Source organism: Protopterus annectens, chromosome 2.part2, assembly GCF_019279795.1.
Source record: "Protopterus annectens isolate FY-2018-M chromosome 2.part2, PAN1.0, whole genome shotgun sequence".
Taxonomy (NCBI): Eukaryota; Metazoa; Chordata; order Ceratodontiformes; family Protopteridae; genus Protopterus; species Protopterus annectens.
This window is the reverse complement of record NC_056730.1, coordinates 712,713,097-712,733,361: the sequence shown is the minus strand read 5'-3', so window position 1 is coordinate 712,733,361 and position 20,265 is coordinate 712,713,097. Positions and strand designations below refer to the sequence as shown.

General features: G+C 43.7%; 1 protein-coding gene across 1 annotated transcript in view; it reads right to left on the bottom strand.

Annotated features, from left to right (window-relative positions):
• CILK1 (ciliogenesis associated kinase 1) overlaps nucleotides 1–20,265 on the bottom strand; it is a 1,332,417-nt gene that overhangs the window by 41,418 nt on the left and 1,270,734 nt on the right. The window lies entirely within an intron of this gene.

The window sequence follows — 20,265 nt, the reverse complement described above, 5'->3', positions numbered from 1 at the left end:
CTTCAGTTTTCTGGCTTTGGCCTTAAATTAGAGGGGGTTAATGGAATTAAGCTGCTTAATTACAGCTAACCCAAGAGTGTGTGTGATCAGTCTATCTAGAACACTACTGGAGTAAACTGCAGTTGGTTCGCCTGAATATTTCTATAAAGCTAACAAGCAAATGAAGAAGCATTGCTGCATCTAAAAATCAGCTGAAGGAAAGTGCAGCTATGTAAGTAAACTTACTATAAGAGATGTTCAGATGATTACTACTGCAGTAGCCTTAGCAAAATGAGTTGTATCCTGCTCAAGCTGAACTAACTAAAAAGACAAGCTTGGGCAATAAGTCCTTCACAGCTTTCATGCAAATGGAGAGAGGGAGACAAAGTCTTGAAAAGGCAATGCTAGGGGCAAGAAAAAGTAAATGTCCACACCCTGGCATAAACAACACATCAAAAATCAAGGGGGAAGGAGGGAGAGAGTGATTACTCCAGCAGTGATCATCTGAACATCTTATGTTATGGCAAGTTTACTTACACAACTGTACTATGTTCTTCATATTTATCACTGATGCAGTATCCTTAATTATATAGGTAGATTACCTTAGCTTATTACATTTGGGAGGTAGAAGGAGAAGGATCCAGGATCACCTGGAGAATGATCCTAGCAAAGCCTGACCTAGACCTAGAGAAGGATTCAAGCTTAGAGGAAAAGTAAGTACAGAGGACTAAGTTGTTGCTTCTAGAATCCAGCCCTTTCCAAAATACCACAGATGAAGCCACAGCTTGGTGGATTGGAACTTGACCCACCCTGGAATAGTTTTGTTGTGGTGAGTATATCAAAAGGTAATAGCCTTAGACAACAATTTGGAAATTGTTTGACACAGGCTGTCCCTTCTTACCTTCCCAAATAATGAATAACTGATCCAAAGACCTGAAAGATTTAGTTCTGTCAAGACAGGCCCTGAGTTTCTGTGGATATGGAAGGTATGGAGTACTCTTTGTCTCTCATTTTTAGGTTCAGTAAAAAAAATAGGGAGATGGAAAATTTGGCTTAATGGAAACTTGGACACCACTTTGGGAATAAAAGGATTAATTATTAAAGAAACCTTCTTTCTTTGGAAATGAGATAGGGTTGCCTCACCATAACAGCTTGCAACTACGATACCCTTCTTGCAGAGGTCAGAGCAATCACTAAAATCGTTGTCCATGTTAAGAACCTTAAGTTAGCCAGGTTAGCTGGTTTAAATGATGCAAGTGTTAGCTTTTCTTACACAAAATTAAGATCCCAAGGAGAGGACACTGATTTTCTTAGAGACCTCTTGCGCAAAACCCTTTTCAAAATAATTTTGACATTATAATGCATTGAAAGAGGAGGATCCATGGGCAGACATGCTGAAATGGCCAATAAATGATTACTGATGGAGGAGCGAGAAAGGCCATAGTATATTAACTCACACAAATATTGTAAAACCAGAGAAAATTAGCCCTGAATGGGTGCTGGTTATGTTGTTGGCACCAACTAGAAAACCTTTGTAATTTGCTAATATACAACTTTCTAGTAGTAAGTTTTCTTGTCTCGATTAGTACTTGCTGCACATCCTCAGTAAAGACGTGCCTGAATGGAATTAAGAGCCCATGATCCAGACAGTTAGGTGATACATATCCCAATCAACTTCAAACATCCCCATCTTGTGTGAGTAGTCCCAGTCTGTAAAGAAACTTGTGGTAATTGCCCCAGGCCATTTCCAAAAGAAGGAAGAATCACTGTTGCCAGGACTAGAAGGAAGTCACCACAAGGATCCTGGGGGATACCATCCGAATCTTCAGAAGTACCCTGGATATCAGTGGAAAAGCACACAAGAACATTCCTGCCCAAGGAAAAGAAAAGGAATCTGTCTTCCAGGACTTCTTGCATAGAACTTACAGCAGAATCTTTCCAGCTGATTGTTCAGACAGGAGACAAAGTAGGTGTACTTGAGGAATTCCCCACAAATCTTGGAAGACCTCTGATCTAGTTTCCATTCATGAGGGCCTGCCCTTGTCCTGCTCTGCCTGTCTGACACAAAATTTTGCTCTGATGGAATGCAGGATGCCTGTAGAGTGAGATTGTGCTGTGCTATATTCCAAGCTAACACGGTTAGTCTGCAAAGGGGGTACAACCTCATTCCCCACTGCTTTGTACCACAAGACTGTGGTATTGTCTGTAACAATTTAAAGAGGTCCTGGGGACCAAAGATGATTCAGAGAGTTGAGTGCTTTGATCAGGGCAAGTGTGTCTGATATGTATCTGGTTGCCACCTGTCCTTGGTAGCCCGCACACCTTGCACTTTTATCTGTCTTGACACTGCTCCCCCAGCAAAGTCAGAGGCTGCTGTGGTGATTCACTGTTGTGGAACAGGGAGGAAGAGTGAGAGACCTGAATTTATGGAAATTTATTGTCTACACCGAGTGATTTTTCTTCTGACAAACCCCAGCACTGGGACTTGAAAATACAAGGGATGTTGGTGCTGGGACCAAAGTAATTTCAGATACTACAGTATCTTTCTCTTGTGGAGTCTTGCCAGGGGCTTCATGAGAATCACAGATGTATGAAATGAAAAATCTTGTGGTATTCCCTCAGAGTGACAGACGTCCGAGAGGAAAACCTTATGAATTAATTTAGATAGATCTATTTTTTTCCTATGGGAGAAAAGCTCTTCGAGCTGAGGTGTCTAGCTGGCACCATGGGGACACAATCATGTGTGAAGGAGTCAAATAAAAAACCTTTGAATGTTTTCTTGAAATCCCAGCTTGTGTAAGTCTCTTACACAAGACAGATTCCTGACACTTTGAAGGCTCTGCCAAAAAAAAGTCCTCTAAATATGGAAAAATGTGAAAATCCTGTAGCCTGCAATGAGCTACAACTGGACTTGACACTTTTTAATACACTTGGTGCAGCGGATAGTCCAAAGGGAAAGGCATACACAACTGATAATGTGGTCCAGACATAAAGGACCAAGGTCTGGATGAATAGGGATGTGATAAGCATCTTTTAAGACTAGTATTACCAGGAAACCTAATTGAGGAGGAAAAAGTAGCAGCATTTTGAACTTGGGCACTATCACAAATAAGCTTAAGAAAGATTCAGAAGTGGTCTCCAAGCATCTTCCTTTTTTGGCCCTAAATAAAATCTTTCTCAACCTGGGAAGGGCTTTTATCACTCCCTGGGACAGCATGTCTTGAAGGAAAGGGAGAAATAAAGGAGTCTTTTCAGGTCAATGAGAAATTACCCCCTGGAAAGACAGAATTTTTTCCCACTGCCATTTGTAAACTAGATGAATGGTAATCAGAATCCATTTGTCTGAGGCTATGCATTGCCAAAGAGAAAAAGTGAAGATTAAGACATTCTGGAAGGAGAAATGGTCTGCTAGTGAAGGACGCTGGGACAAGGTCCCTTAAACAGTCATTCAGACTTATTAAAATGCCCTTGGCTTTGGGGGCCTCAGACTTGTTAAACTGTCCTTAGCTTTGGGGGAGGTCCCGAACTCTTTCTGGAACCCCCTGTCATTTCTTCTTAAATGTATGTTTACCTGCATTGTGTTGAGATGGTTTATTTATTTATTTATTGCCAAAACTGGATGAGGGGTTAGAGAATCCTTTAGATAATGTGAAATAGGAGGGATGAAAAATCTTAAGAGATTAATTGTATCAGTTTGCCTCTTTCATCATACTTTTTGATTACCTCTGCAGCAGAGGAGCCATCCCTCGCTAAAAGAGAATGCAAAATCTCATTTCACATCATCTTGGAGATTCTGAGAAAGTAGCCAGGCAACTCTACCCTCAAAACAATACCAGTAGCTATAGCCCTGAAATGTGTATCAATTGAACCACATCCATACTGTAAACAATGAACAGTGACTTGAACAAAGGAAGAAACTAAAGTAAAATTTTCCTCACAAGAAGAATCTGCAGGCAAAACATTCCTCATACTTTCACAATTAGTCAGAATAAACTTTATAATATGAGCCTGACAATTCTCTGAAGAATCAAAGTTGCAGAAGCATACACTTTTTCCATACTTATCAACAATCTTCCCATCCTTGTCAGAAAGAACAGGATTGGAATTAACCAAATATGATCAGCAGTGGGATTAAAGCTACAGCTGCTGGGTCAGGTTTGGGAAGAGTATAAAAACTTAAAAGACTAAGAAACTTTAAACATTCTCTCTGCCTTTTCAGGAGCAGCAGGCTATTAGGAAAACTGCAGGAAGTGACGCACACATCTTCCAGAACTTAAAGAACTGGGGGAATGGGTGAAGATTCTAGAAACTCCTTCTGTAACAGCTCATAGTGTTTTCTTAGGGACTGAGAAACTTTCAGTGTTCTACCACTGAAAACACTAACACATGTAAATAGTATCAGACAAAGAGGACCCCTCCACAGGGAGTCTGAATCAGAAAACAGAGAAGAAACCCCTAACTCTATCCTCCTGTCCATATTCAGAATCTTGAATCTCTTCAGGAAAAGGGCAATCCTCTTTCGTTTACCAGAAACCACATGACAAGAAGGGTCAGTAGCCTGAGTTAAACACTGAACCAGACTCAGTAAACTACCGCTGTCTAAGGAAATTTGAGGAGGAGTAGATACATGTTTAGTTTTCTGTTTCTTTTTTTTCCCTAAACATCTTTATTAAATGTTCACATATGACAAAATGCAATCTTACATTTATATAAATGAAAAACATACAAATGATACCACTTTAGTTGCAGTTTACATCACAGACACCATTGAAATAACTGTGGTTGCAAACATTATACATCACTTATAAACCATCTGTCTGTTAAGCATAACATGGCTCATTCAAATCCTGCCTCTTAAACCTTGTTCCTGCTCTACATATACTGTTTCCACATTTCCCATTTTTCCTATGTAATTTGCTCCTTCCTTTTTCTAAAGATCCCAATTCCAGTTATTTTATCGCTGTTACTATATTCACTACTTCTAGTAAAGTCGGTCTAGACTTTGATTTCCATTTTCTAGTAACTGCTTTTTTGGCAGCCACCAAACTTAGACTCAGCAGGGCTTTACTAGTCTAGGCCATAGCTCTCAACCTTCCATCTCCAAAATGAGGAACACTAGCCCTCATAATCTGGAACAAATGGGCAAAATGTGGAACACATACTAATGGCTTACTAACAACTTCAACTAGGAGGACCAAAGGATGGTTAAAATATGCTGATTTTACTTATAAAGAAGATCTTTTAATGAATTAATATGATTCATTTTTTTTACCATGGATTTCACTTAAAAAAATTTCTGACACTGAATGTGTGACAGAGTATTTCAATGTGGAACTTTGAGGAACATGAACTTTTTAAGACCCCAAATGAGGTTCGTTCCTCGTAGTGAGGTACACTTGAGAGGTATGGTTCTAGGCAATTCTGATTCTGTAACATAATTCAAAAAAATCATTTTCCCAGTCAGAATAATCTGCTCACCCAGCATCTCTGACAGAGCAGTTTGCAGGGAATCCCTAAAGTCTGCCAGCTCATTACAGTCCCAAAAAATATGTTCCCAGCTACCTCTTTCCTTCCCATCACACCTTCAACATTTGCTATCCCCCTGAGGAAAACTTATTTGGAGTCTACTTGGGGTATAAAAATACCTATGTAAACACTTCCAGGCAAATATCCTAAATCTTCTAGACTTTGATGCATATTTGGGAGATGTACATGTATCCCTCCATTGTCTAATCTCTCTTCCCAAGCCTTTCTAAGATCATCTGATTGATTCTTATAAGAATCATGCAATATTTTATATGCTTTACTAATTATTCCTTTTTAAACTGCAGCTTCTGATCTAGATTCTATTAAAAACTCTACCAGTGCTGGTCTTTCATTTAGGAGCCCTACTCTTTGTCTATACCCCGATATCAATCCTTGATAGGGAAGGCAATCTTTAACCTGCAGTCCAAATAAATTCTTGGCCTCTTCCATTCTATTACCTTTTCCTGTCTAGTTATTTGCCCCCAATACCTTGGTTCCTTTGCCAGTTTTCTCCAATAAATTCCAGCCCCTTTTTGCCTATTATCTGTATCCCTGATCACAGTCATCCCTATTGGCAGAATCTCTTTTCTCCATTCTCATGCTGGTTTAGTTCTTAACATACTCCCTGCTATTTTATGAATATAATACTCTGTATGATTTTAGTTGTTCTCCTTAAAAGTTTGCATTCAGAATCCCAGTCTCTCTTTATTTCTTGAGCTTCCTCTCTGTGTCAGCATCATTCCATTCTACCTTGAATTAGAGTGTTCTGCTTGTGCTATGTATAAGAGCCTTAACTGTGTTGCTGTAAAATACCCCATCAAATTAGGTAATCCTAGTCCGCCTTGAGTTTTCTGTTTCTTTTTGACAGAAAAATGGGAACAGCATTATTAATGGCAACAGCAGCTTCCCCAGGGATGGGCACAAACTCTTCCCTGTTGCCTTTCCTAGGACCATCAATAGTGGCTCTCCCTTCCCCACTGAGGGGACCATAACTATCACAGAAGATGTGGCTAACCCCTTGCCCAGAGTGGCAGTCGGTGTTATGCTAGTAGGGTCCGGGGTAAAAAGACTGACCTGAGGAACAAGCAACAGGCACAGAAGTCATCCATCTGCAGCTGAGGCAAACTGCTAGCCTAATGTGGTGGCAAAGACCGTTTGCTTAACTTTTTTCTTTTTGTGGGTGGAAGACAGACCTTGGGACCTGTAGTTTGCTCCATGGTCAAGTCAAAAATGATGCCTCTTTCTCAAGGTAAACAAGCAGCAAAAGCTGGCATACACAAAGTCTTTAAAAGTCACCTTTTTTCTATAAAAACACAGCAAAATACACTTTAAAACACTTTGCCAGCCCCAAAAAGTAAAAGAAACACAATTTATTCACAGAAAAAATGCTTTTCAATTACTTTGAACAACTTTTAAACTGACAGGAAAAACGTGCACTCCCATTTAAAAGTACAGTTAAGTTTCATGACAGTCTGTTAAAACACAAAGTCCTTGCTTAGGAAGTACAATAAAACAACAATTTTTTTTAAATGTAGAAGGTTTTTCCTCAAAGGGAACTTATCTGTGCAGCAATGAAACAGCACATGTCGACCATTGATCCTCTGACTCCCACAGAGGAGTGCTCTATTTGTTGTCAGGAAAACTTCTGAAGGGTTTGGCGCCTAATCCTGCCTTTTCAGTCAGCTCATCTCAAGTTGACTGACAATTTGGGCAAGTGAAAGGTGCCGAGAAGTTTTTGAAATTGGTCAACTGTTATACACTTGGCAGGATATAATCTATATAGCTAAGGCTACTGCAGCCATGATCAATAGAAACATTTCTGTGCATCCTAAAAGCAGAAATAAAACAGGGAAAGCTCTATACACACTACTATATAATTCAGAGCCTGGCAACAATAGTAAAACAATTATCTTCCACATGGAACATGTGACAAGAGACAAACTATATATAAAGTATCAGTGTTTATTTCTAAAGAGATTTAATTGCAATAAAGCCTGTAGAAACTGAAACAGACTGAGCTGGTTGACAGACTTAGAAAAAAAAATAATATATTTAAAGAAAGAAACATCCTTGGGTGTCATTTTATCTTTCACTCTGACACTAACTCTATTTTCAGTTCCATTCTGTGGGAAAAAAAGGGGACTGTGTGAAGATAAAACCTACTATAGCGAAGGCATTCTGAATAAACTGAGAAACTATGTGCAGCGTGTTCAGGACCTTAGAACTTGAACTCTGTGCACCAAATAGGTGCTAATGTTATAATGGTGGCCTAATAGTTAAGGTGTTTGCCTTATAAACACAAGGTGCAGGGTTTGAGTCTCACAAGGGATAATTGGCTAGGCTTACAATGGCTAGCAAAGGCAGTTAGCCTAGTACTAACCTATGAACCTATAAAACAGAGCAAACTTAAGTGACAGTCATGAACTTGTATGGAGTGCATGCAGCACCTTGACTATGTTCAGAAAATGGTGAAAAGTCTGGTTTGTTAAACCCCCTTCTTACATCAGCAAGGTGCTAAAAGTACAGTTGTGTACACTTACCATAAATGTAGATGTTCGAGTGTATTCACTGTTGCAGTCATCACACTTGGGTTATCCTGCCCGGGGTAGCCCTCAGTCAGCCCAAATACCAGAGGCTTAGTATTTCTGTGTCAGTTGCTGTCGCTTCAGTACTGATGTCAGGTCATCAGGGGTATAAAAACAGGCAGCCAACTCCATTATATCAGTTTTTCTTGCCTCAAATGTAAGGAGCCCCTAAATAGGGAGCTAAGTTATGGTGGAAAAACACCACCAGTAAAAAGTAAATACCAACAGCCCTGTAAGGAGTGAGGAATAGAGAGAGAGATACAAGAGGGCTGGAGGGTGGGAAACCAGGACTGCAACAGTGAATACACTCAAACATCTACATTTATGGTAAGTGTACAAAACTGTACTATGTTCTTCATGTTTCACTGTTGCAGTCATCACACTTGGGCTGATTCTCAAACCTGAAGAATGGGTGGAGGCAGTCAGGAAGAGTTGGGGCTGGCTAGTATGCCCAGCAGGACTGCTGTTGCAAAGCCCGCCCTGGATTTGGAAAAGATAGGCAGGTGGTAATGCTTGGTGAAGCTATGAACAGAACTCCAAGTATCAACTTCCAGAATGTCCCTAGTAGGGACCCCACTAAGAAAGGCTGTAGAGGTTGAAGTTGCCCTAGTGGAATGCATTTTGACTCCCTGAGGGGGTGGTTTCCCATGTTTGTAACAGAAAAGGATACAGTGTGCTATCCATTTGGAGATGGTTTGTTTTGATATGGCCTTGCCCTATGCCTCTGGTGCAAAGCTGACTAGTAACTGGTCAGATTTCCTAAAGGGCTTAGTCCTATCAAGGTAGAATCTGAGTTGTCTGTGCACATCTAGAGAGTGCAGGACTCTTTCCCCCTTATTCTGAGGATTAGGGAAAAAGGTGGGCAAATGGATAGATTAGTTCAGAGCCACAGTGGACACCACTTTAGGCATGAACGTTGGGTTAGTCCTGAGGGAGACCCTGTCTGCATGAAAAATAATGAAGGGTTCCACAGCCATAAGTGCTTGTAGTTCAAACACTCTTCTAGCTGAAGTGATGGCCAGAAGCAAGGCTGTTTTCCAAGAAAGGAATTTTAACTCTGCTGATGCTGCAGGCTCAAAGGGGGGTAGTGTGAGCTTTTCCAACAAAAAGTTAAGGTCCCAAGCAGGGGGTGGGGGCTCTTCTTGGTGGCCTTAGGTTGTTAGCCCCTCTCAGGAACTGCTTGATGAGAGGGTGAGAGAAGAGAGGTGGCTCAGTGCTGTAATGAGCAGAGATGGCAGAGGCATGGATCTTAATGAAGGAGAGGCCTCTGTGGAGTAGGTCTGCTAGGTAATCCAGGATGAGAGGTAAGGAGGGCTGTGCTGCATCTGCTCCTTTAGTGTGAATCCAAGAACAATACCTTTTCCACTTGTCAGCATAGGATTTCCTTGTACTGGGTCATCTGGCTTTATGTATGACATCCCGCACCTGCTTGCTTAGGCTGGCCACTGGAGGAGAAGTCAAGGGATAAGCCAGGCTGCAAGGTTCAGGGTCTGCAACTGTGAATGCAAGAACTGTCCCTCCTGCTGAGTTAGGAGAGTAGGGATTTGGGGTAGGTGCCATGGAGGCAATGGTGACAGACTGCACAGTAATGGGTACCAGTGTTGGCATGGCCAGTCTTTGGTATTTCCACCCTTATCTTGAGTAATAGTAATACTCTTGTAAGAAGAGGTAGAGGGGGAAATACATAGATTGAGAGGTTGGCCCACTGGAAGGATAGGGCATCCACTTTCCAGGCCTTGCTGTGAGGTACCCTGGTGCATAATTTGCTGAGCTGCTGGTTGTAGGGGGAGGCAAATAGGTCCAGCTTCAGAGTACCCCATTTCTGGGTCACAAGGCTGAAGGTGTTGTGGTTTAATTGCCTCTCGTGTGGGTCTAGGAGATTTCTGCTTAAGTTGTCTGCCAGAGAGTTTTGGTTGCCTGGCAGGAATTGAACTTGCAGGCGAATATGCATGGCTGAGGCCGTGTTCCACAGGATCATGGCTAGCCTGCAGAGTGGGTAATAGTGGGATTCCCCCCTGCTTGTTTATGTACCACATCACTGTGGTATTGTCGGTTTTGATTAGTAAGAGCCCTGGTGACAGTAGGGATCTGAAAGCTGTCAGAGCATGCTGAACAGCTAACATCTCTTTTTGGTTGATGTTCAGATGAATTTGATTTGGGCTCCAGTGGCCCTGAATGTACTTGCCATCCAGATATCCACCCCAGGCATAATCTGATGTGTCTGTGGTTAGGGTCTGGGTAGCGTGGGGTTGTGTAAAGGGAAGTCCCTTGCTGTGGTTGCATGCTGCTTCCCAACAAAGGAACTCTTTCTTAGACAAGGTATTATAGGTATGACAGTTTCCAGGTCCTGAGAATGTTGGCACCAAAGGCTTTTTAAGTACCACTGAAGTTTCCTCATATGCAGTCTGGCATATGGAATTAGTAGAATGCAGGAGGCCATGAACCCTAGAGCCTGCAGGATTTTCCTTGTGGATAGCTGGGTTCTGGTGACCATTTGAGCAAAGTAGCCTGTCAGATAGGCTTGTTTTTCTGGAGTAAGGAATGCCATCTGGGATGATGTGTCCAGGCTTGCTCCCAGGAAGACAATTTTTTGACTGGAGACTAGTTTGGATTTTTTTTCGTTGATAGTGTACCCCAGGGAGGTTAGAAGGTCCTTTACAAATGTCAGGTGCTGCAACAGCTTTTCCTGACTGCCTGAATTAGGCAATCGTCCAAGTAGGGGTAAATTTGAATATTCCTCTGTCTGCAATAGGCAATGGCTGGAGCCAGGCATTTTGTGAAAACTCTGGGAGCAGTGGATAAACCAAAGGGAAGTGCAGAGAACTGATAATGCATAGATCCTGCTCTGAAATGTAGATATTTCCTGCAGGAGTCCCTTATTGGGATGTGCAGATAGGCGGCCTCCTTTAGGTGTAGGGTGGCTAACCAGGCATCCTTGGACGGCACTGGGAGAAGCTGCTGTAGGTTGAGCATTTTGAATTTTGATACCACCAGGAAGGTGTTTAGAATGGCTACCAGGAAAAGTCTCGAATAAAAACCTTGGCCTATCTGTTCTGCAGGAACAGGCTGAATTGCCCTTATGGAGAGCAGGGAATGAACCTGGTTTTGTGCCTCTGCCCACTGGTTTGGAGGGTGGTCTGGGAACCCTTTTGGGGTTGGCAGCATGTGGAAATAAAATTTGTACCCCTGGGATACTATTTTGAGGGCCCACCGATCGTTACTGATGGAGGTCCAGTTTTTTTGCATGGTGGGCAAGTTTTCCTCCTAGGAGCATGAGCAATTAGGCAGAGGTGAGGGGTGGAGTTGACAAGTTTTTGTGAATTCTTTCCATAAGGCAGTGGCTTAGCACTCCCTGCTTTTGAAATTGAGGTACTCCATTGCTTAGATCGTTGCATACCCCGAGACTGTAATCTGGGGGGGAGGGTCTGTTTCCCCTGGATCTAGTTTGAGATGTCATAGAGGGTGCTGGAAAGGACCAATGTTTTGAGGGGCAATGTCTACTAAATCTTGGAGACTGCACTTGCAAAAAATTTTTGACTGTCTGCATAGACTTAGCCTTTTCTTCCATCTTTTTTAAAATCTCTTCTGCTTTGGTGCCAAACAGATTGTCCTTGTTCAGAAGACCGTCCAATAACTTTGATTTGACATGGTCTGGCAAGGTCTGCTCCTTAAGCCAGGCATGTAAGTACAGAATCTGTGACTGCTGCCCTGCAAGATGCTTCTAGGGCGTCAAACCCACATTGCAGGGTATGCTTGCTGACTTGGCTTGCAGAATGCATAAGCTCCTGTAATTCTTTATTTTCTGCATAGTCAGGAAAGGTAGACAATTTTTGCTTAATAAGTTCCAAGGTATGTTGCTGGTATTTCAGCATGTGGAACTGACAATTTAATGCTCTAATGGTGAGAGTTGCAGAGGTGTATAATTTTTTACCCCATCTGTCTAAAGCTTAGGAATCCCTGTCCGAGGGGGTGGGATTCTTAGCTGTAGTTGCTTTTATTCCTTTAGATCCTTGGGAGATGACCTCTGGGTCAGCAGTAGGATTTTTGAAGAGAAATTTGTGCGAGTCAGGGACTCTGTAAGTACCTGTTAGGTTTCCTTGGAGCAGGGGGTAAAGTATCAGGAGTTAGACTGGATTCCACACAGACATCATCCACATCATCCAGAACAGGAGGGATACCTAAGGGTCTGTGCTATGGTAGATCTAAAAATTCCCAGAGTCTCTTTTTGGACTGAGCCTGGCATTTCCAATGGAAATGCTCTCTCAAACTATGTAGGGTTTCACTAAAAGAAAAATCCACTGCAGGGGAGGCAGAAGGAATGGATTCCTCTGGATCTGAATCCTCATAGGCAGATAAGGGCATGTCTTCATAATCAGAAACCTCAGAGTCATCGGACTCTTGGTCAGATAAAGCTGCTGGGGACAATTCTCTTCTTCTTTCAGCAGGGGAAGGCTGGCTTCCCTTAATCAGCATAATCAGGTCTTCTGCCATTTGAAGCATCTGAGACTGTGGCAAGGAAGCAGGTGCTTGAGATTGTGTCGTCGTTTTTTTAGGCATAGCTCGTACCCTTGGCCTTAGAAACCCGGTAGTTTTAGAAAGAACTGAAGATGTGAAAGAAGTCATCAGTTTGTGTTGAATATCGGTAGTGCGAAGAGCTTTCTCAGAAGCCGGTGTCTGCACAGCGGCTCCGGACCCATCCAAGGTAGAGACATCCACAGGTTCCGTAGTCAAAGAAGAGTCTCATGGCATACCGGACTCTGAACGGGTCTCGGTAGTGGCCTGCGAATCCATCAAAGCAGGCATCAGGGGCTGCGGAAGCGCCTCACTGAGTACCGGGAACTGGTGACTAGCTTAACGGAAGCGTCATCGGCAGTTTTGGACCTGTGCGATCTGTCTCTGTCTTTATCCTTACATTTTTTCAGAAGATTGGTAGTCAGATGGCTTACTGAAGCCACTTCAGAATACGGAGATCGAGAACGAATGTATTTAGCTACAATAAGGGCCGATGACAAATAGTGCGGCACTGAACAAAGCACAACACCAATGACGAGGTACCTCGTGGTCTGGGCCTAAACAGGTGATGCAGTAAGAAAGGAAATCTCGGTGTGGTATTTGCTTTCCACAGGTGAGACAACTGTTAACTTTTAGAGCAAGAAAAAAGGAGCCCTAACGGGGTACTTAGCTTTAGAAGACTTCAAGATGACTCAATTTCGGAAATGAAAACTCGGGTAGAGGCCGACCGGCACTCGTGCGAACTGCTTCTGCTTTGGACTCCTCAGCAAGAAAGACTGATGTAATGGCGTCAGCTGCCTGTTTTTATACCCCTGATGACCTGACATCAGTACTGAAGCGACAGCAACCGATGCAAAAATACTAAGCCTTTGGTATTCGGGCTGACTGAGGGCTACCCCTGGCAGGATAACCCAAGTGTGATGACTGCAACAGTGAAACACGAAGAACATCAATTGTTAACCACTCCTTAGATATGTTAAGAAAGTACAGTTGTGTACACTTACCATAAATGTAGAGTGTATTCACTGTTGCCCTCATGTGGCCCAAATACCAGAGTAAAGGGTTTCCCACCTAGATTGGCTGTCTGGTGTCTGAAGCTGACGTCAGGTTGTCAGGGCTATAAAATGAGGCAGTCGATACCATTACATCAGTTTTTCTTGCCCCTAATAGGTAGGAGCCCCCAAGAAAGAGAAAAAAAGGGGGATGGTGGGTGGGAATCAGGACTGCAACAGTGAATACACTTGAACATCTAATTTTATGTTAAGTGTACACAACTGTACTATGTTTTTCATGTTTCACTGTTGCAGTCATCACTTGTGGGAAGATTCACAAAGCTGAGAAACAGGGTGGAGGGAAGGACTGGAAGGAGCAAAACTCCCCGGTTGCACCATTTCAAGGGGATGTCAGCATGCCCTGCAGGACTGCAGATACAAAGCCTGTCCTGGTATTGGAGAAGGTGGCTAGCTGGTAGTGTTTGGTGAATGCGTGGATGGCTGTCCAGGTAGCAGCTTCCAAAATATCCTTGGTTGGAACCCCTCCCAGAAAGGCAGCTGAAGTAGAGGCTGCCCTAGTGGAATGTGATCTGATGGATTTTGGAGGACTCTTGCCATGAAAGGAATACCAGAAATGGATGCAATCTGAGATCTACTTAGAAATGATCTATTTGGATATGGGTTTCCCCTCTGATCCAAGAGCGAAAGAGACCAGCAGCTGGTCAGATGTTCTGAATGACTTGATCCAGGTAATATCTCAACTGTCTGTGCACATCCAAGGTATGCAAAATTCTGTCCCCTTTATTATGAGGGTTGGGAAAGAAGGTAGGGAGATGGATGGCCTGAGGGTAATATTCAAGACCATCTTAGGTATAAAGGAGGGATTGGTCCTACAAGACACCCTGTTAGCATGAAAAATAATGAAGGGCTCAGTGGCCATAAGGGTCTGAAGCTCAGAAACTCTCCTGGCTAAGGTGATGGCCAGCAAGAAGGCAGTTTTCCAAGAAAGGTACTTCAGGGCCGCTGCAACAGCTGGCTCTAAAGCAGGCAAAGTCAATTTTTCAAGGACATAGTTTAGATCCCATGCTGGAGCAGGTGGCCTTCTAGGTCGTCTGATGTGGGCTACTCCCCTAAGGAACTGTTTTAACAGGGGGAGAGAAAATATGGGCTGATCAGACTGGATACAGGCAGAGACAGCCTAGGCATGTATCTTGATGGAGGAGTATGACAATCCCTTTTCTAGGCACTCTGGCAGGTAGTGCAGAAACAATGGCAGAGTGGCATGGGTGCTGTTAACACCCTTGCTCTGGCACCAGATAGTAAATCTTTTCCATTTGGTGGAGTACGATTTTCTGGTGCTAGGCCTTCTGGCCTCCTTAATAATATTTAAGACCTGCCTGCTTAAGGCTGTAGTGTCATCCGCCTTTGGGGTATAAGCCATGCAGACAGCTTGAGTGTGGGGAGGTTTGGATGCAATACTGTCCCTTTCTCCTGAGTTAGAAGGTTTGCTGAGAGAGGCGGGTGCATGGGAGGCTCTTTGGCCAGACTGAGGAGCAAGGGGTACCAGTGCTGTCTGGGCCAGTCTGGAACAATAAGAATAGCCTTTGGCCCTTCCTCCCTGATCTTGTGAAATACCCTGGGAATCAAGGACAAGGGAGGGAATGCATACACACGCAGGTTGCCCCAGTGGAAGGAGAAGGCATCCACTCTCCATGTGTCTGGATGGAACTCTCTGGAGCAGAACTTGGTTAGCTGGCGGTTCTCTGTGATTGCTAAAAGGTCTATGTCTGCGTTCCCCCAGTTTTGTCTGATGTTGAGAAAGGTTCCCCTGTGCAGCTGCCTCTCGTGGGGATCCAGGAGGCTTCTGCTTAACTGTTTCCCTGGGATATACTGAGTTATCAGATGCAGTTCCAGATTTTAGGCTGATTGTCAGATTTGCATAGCTAAGCGACACAGGAGTTAGGAGTGACTGCCCTCCTGTTTGTTGATGTACCACATTACTTTGTGTTGTCTGTTGATGTACCACGTTACTTTGTAATGTCTGTCTTGATTAAGAACACTCATGATCTCAGGTGATCCTTGAAAGCTAGGAATGCCCTGTGCACCACCAGCATTTCTTTTAGGCTGATATAGAGGCCCTGAACCTCTTGTTCCCAAATGCCCTGAGTGCACATACTTCCTCAGTGTGCCCCCCCCCCCCAGGCTGTGTCTGAAGAGTGTATGATGATGGTCCAGCCCTGCGGAAGAGTGATGAAGGGTAGACCCTTGTTCAGGGTACATGCCTCTACCCACCACAGGAGCTTCTTCTTTAAGCAAGGAATCAGGGGCAGCTGGTGTTCCAACAGGATGCAGGAAGCCATGTATCCCAGCGCCTGCAGGAATTTCCTTGCTGTGAGGTGGGTCCTGCAGGCCAGCTGCGAAAAGTAAGAGGGGAGGAAGCTCTGCTTCTCTGGAGGGGGGAATGCCGTTTGTGTTGATGTGTCAAGTAGAGCTCCCAGGAAGGTTAACCTTCTTGTGGGGTGAATTTGGGACTTCTCCTGGTTGACTGTGAATCCCAGGGAGGATAGGAGAGTCTGAACAAAAGCAAGGTCTTGCAGGAGTTTTTCCTTGGTGTCTTCCTGGATGAGGCAGTCGTCCAGACAGGAATAAATCTGTATGCCCTTCTGTCTGTAAAAGGCAATGACAGGGGCCAGGCACTTGTTAAGACTCTGAGAGCAGTAGATAAACCAAAGGGCAGAGCGAGAATTGAAAGTGTTCTGACCCTGCTGTGATGTGCAAGAAACTCCTGCAGGACTTCCTTTTGGGGATATGGAGGTAGACATCCTTCAGATCTAGGGTCACTAGACAAGCATGTGGTATCAGCATTGGCAAAAGCTTGTGTAGGGTCAGCATTTTGAATTTTGGGACCAGGAGGGACAGATTGAGTGGATAGGTCGAGAATAGGGAATGCCCTCTTTTCTGGGTACCAGGAACAGTCTGGAATAAAACCCTTTTTCTGGACTGCTCCTTTGGTACAGGTTCCATGGCGCCTTGGGCACAAAGCTTTTGGATCTGGTGGATTGCCTATGCCCTCTGATCTGCTGGTATATTGGGGAAACCTGAATATCTGAGGTTTTCCCTGAAATAGAATCTGTACCCACTGGTAATAATTTCTAGGACCCATCGATCTGAGGTGATGGCTGCCAATTTTCTGTGAAGAGGGAAAGTCTTCCTTTTAGTCTCTCTGGGAGGATGGGGGGGCAGAGAAGAGGGGGGAGAGAGTCATTGTGAGTCCTTTAAGAAGGGAGTGGGCTTAGAAGTTGCAGAGGTCCATTGTCTGGATCTCTGTTGGCTTAGTAACTGGTGCCTAGAAGGCTTGTCCCTGTGCCCCTTCCTCTGCACTGGTTTTGTTTGGGTAGGAAAGGACCAATGCTTTGTGGGGAAGGTCCTACTGAATCTGGGAGGCTGTACCTCCAGAAAATCCTTCACAGTTTGCATAGACTTGGCCTTGTCTTCCATTTTCTTAATAACCTCCTCAACTTTAGGTCCAAACAACTGGTCCTTGTCCAGAGGGGCATCCAATAATTTGGACTTTACCTGGTCAGCCAATGGTTGTTCCCTTAACCAAGCATACCTTCTGATCACTGACCCAGATACTGCACCCCTGCTAGAAGCTTCCAAGGCATCAAACCCACAATGCAGAGAATGCTTGGCTACCTGGGAGCTAGAAAGTATAAGATCCGCTAGTTCCTTGGTTGTACTACTGTCTGGTAGGGTGGACATTTTTTGATTTAATAATTCTAGCACATTTTACTGGTATTTGAGCATGTGAAATTGCCATTTCAGAGCTCTAATGGCTAAGGTAGCCAAAGTGTAGACATTCTTTCCTAGTCTGTCTACGGATCTGCTCTCTTTATCAGTTGGGATGGGTTTTTTTGAGGAGCTAGCCCTAGCCTCCTTGGGACCCTGAGCAATGACCTCTAGGTCAGCTGTAGGGTTTTTGAAAAGATACTTGTGGGTATCTTGCACCCTATATCATCTGTCTGGCTTCCTGGGGGCAGGGGGCAGAGAGTTCGTGGTGAGTCCAGATTCCAAGAAGATGTCCTCCACCACATCCAGGACTGGGGAATGGCTGGAGGTTTATGCTGTGGCAGGTCAAGGAACTCTCTCAGTCTCTTCTTTGACTGAAGGTAATCTTGTGCCTCGCAGTGAAAATTTTCCCTGAGGGAATTTAAAGTTTCCCTGAAAGAGAGGTCCTCAGGCGGGAAGGCAGAAGGAATGGGGTCCTCAATATCAGAATCCTCAAATGCTGCAAAGGGCTGCTCTTCAGTGTCCGACTCTTCTAGATCAGACCCTTCTGAATCCTGGTCAGAAAGAGCCTCAGCAGAAGTGTCCCTCTTCCTTTTGGCTGGGGTGGCTTGGGAAGGCTAGCTTCCTCTTATCAGAGTGATTAAATCCTCTGCCATTCTGAGCAGCTGCTGTGACTGTGTGGCAGGCTGGGTGGAAGGAAGTAGGTGGCTGGGCCCCTGGGATGGTGTCTTTTTAGGGGTAGTCTTGGCCTTGGGCCTCGTGGATTCAATGGCCGTATGCAAGGTTAGTTTAACTGGCGCCATGGTCGTCAGTCTCTGCCTGGCATCAGTCATTGGTATAGTCTTTATGGAAGCCGATGCCTGCAAAGCGGCTTCGGACCCAACTGCAGGACTGAAGGCCAACATACCGGCAGGAGAAGATGGACCCAGCAATGTACCGGACTCCAAATAGGTTTCAGTAGAGGCCTGCGACGCTTCCTCGGCTGGCGACAGCGGCTGTGAAGGAGCCTCACTGAGTTCAGCTACTGTAATGGGTGGAAGGCTAGCTGACATCAGTTCAGGATCATCAGAGGGCTTAACTCTCTGAGGGCTATCCTTTTCCTTATCTTTCTTCTTTTTTGGAAATTCAACAGCAGCCTAACTGACCAACAGCATTTTGCGGTGAGAAATGCTCTCACTGAAGTGTCTAGCTACAACTTCAGCCCTTCTCCTGATAGCCCTAGCATTAAACAGAGCAGAAAACCGACATCCGGGGATGTCATGGTCTGGGCCTAAACAGGTGACACACAGGGCATGGAAGTCTCGATGTGGGATCTGTTTTCCACAACTGAGACATTTATTTACTTTCTCTGACATTGGTTAAATACAAGAAAAGGTTCCCAATGGGGTACTTAGTGTTAGACGGTTATTCCCTCACTCTGGCAACAGCCGACCGATGTACTTGCGAACTGCTTTTGCTTCGGGCTCCATGGCAAGAAAGACTGATGTAATGGCGCCGACTGCCTCATTTTATAGCCCTGACGACCTGATATCAGCTTCAGACATCAGACAGCTGAAGCAGGAGGAAAACCCTTTACTCTGGTATTCGGGCCGGCCGTGGGCTACCCAGCAAGGATAATCCACAAGTGATGACTGCAACAGTGAAACACGAAGAACATCTAGCCTCACTCTAGAGATCAGCGGCCACAACAGGAGAGTGTCAGAAAGCTGTTACACACTTCACTTGGACTATTTTTAGTCTGAATAAAGTGTCTACTGGCTTTCTGATGCTCTTCTTTGGCGTCCTGTCTCTGTGCTACAGCTTTCTAAGCTGTAAAACACTTACAGCTACTAAGCTTTCTTATCTAGTTTTTGTATTATAATGATGAGGCAAAGCTCCAAACTCAACAAAGAATTATGATCAGGTTTTTCTAATCTTAACCTGGGATGTTATACTCTCTCAACATGGATGTCAAGAGTCATCTCTCAGGCTTCACTTCTCATGGTGAATTTCTTGATATCGATGTCTCAAACCAACATCCTGGTTATGACCTGAAAATATATCACAATCTGTATTACGTACTCTTAAAAGCCTGAAAGTATGATACAAATGAAAAGTAACAGACTAGGGAGGGCTAATTAAAGCTGAGAGTTACCGCCATCCACTGAAGGGACAAGTAATGTGGGAAACATCTTAGTCTGCCAAGGGGTCTGAACAATTTAAAGGAATAACCCCTTTAGATCAAGGAACTGGCATGTCAGTTTCAACAAGATTCTTATCAGACAAACCTCACACATTACTGAATGGGTTAATAAAGCTACTAATGTAATTAATAAGACTGATTTAACAGTTCCTTAGCAGACAATCAAGAGAGTTACTGGATTAAAATATTTTTAAAGTATTATAATACAGTACCTTAGACTCAAAATGTTGAATGTACCCTTAAGGTTTAAATAGGCATCTAATTACTAGATATATCTAATTACTAGATACATTGAATGTGATGGATAATGTTTGCAGCTACAGTTGTGTCAGCATGGTTAGTAATGTATAATCCAAACTAAGAATCAAATCCAACGAAAGCAAACCACAACACAACACCAAAACAGTCCCTCACAACCAGGACAAATTTAAAGTAACATTATCATCTTAAAGTAACATTATCATCTTATTACCTGTCAAAATATGAAAAAATGCAAACCCATCCCCATTTTATATATACATTACCTAGGTCACTGCAGTAATTAGGGAAAGGAGTGTAGCTGACAATGATGGCAGTAAATATATTATTATGGCCACTACTTCATTCATTTTCTTTTCAATCACAGCAATGAGATTCAAAAATAGGTACCAGTATCTTTAATCTTTATGAATAGACAGTCTTGCCTTTGGGATTTTTTCTC